We start from the raw sequence: 284 nt of genomic DNA, 5'->3' as shown, positions 1-284 counted from the left end.
GGAACCTTTTCTGACCTTCCAGGCTCCACCACCAAAGTTAACATCGTGCCCCGTATCATCAAGTTGACCTACTGAGATCATATTTCGCATCAACTTTGGCACATGTCTGACCTTTGTAATCTTCCACACACGTCCGTCTGACATCTTCAGGTTGATATCTCCAATACCAACTATGTCCAAAGGTAATCCATCAGCAAGATATACCTTTCCGTAATTTCCCGCAACATAATTTTCCATGATGTTATGGTGTGGTGTGGTGTGGAACGACGCTCCTGAGTCAAGAG

The sequence above is a fragment of the Brassica oleracea genome, chromosome C5, assembly GCF_000695525.1.
Source record: "Brassica oleracea var. oleracea cultivar TO1000 chromosome C5, BOL, whole genome shotgun sequence".
Classification (NCBI taxonomy): domain Eukaryota; kingdom Viridiplantae; phylum Streptophyta; class Magnoliopsida; order Brassicales; family Brassicaceae; genus Brassica; species Brassica oleracea.
Note: the sequence above shows the minus strand (reverse complement) of the source record.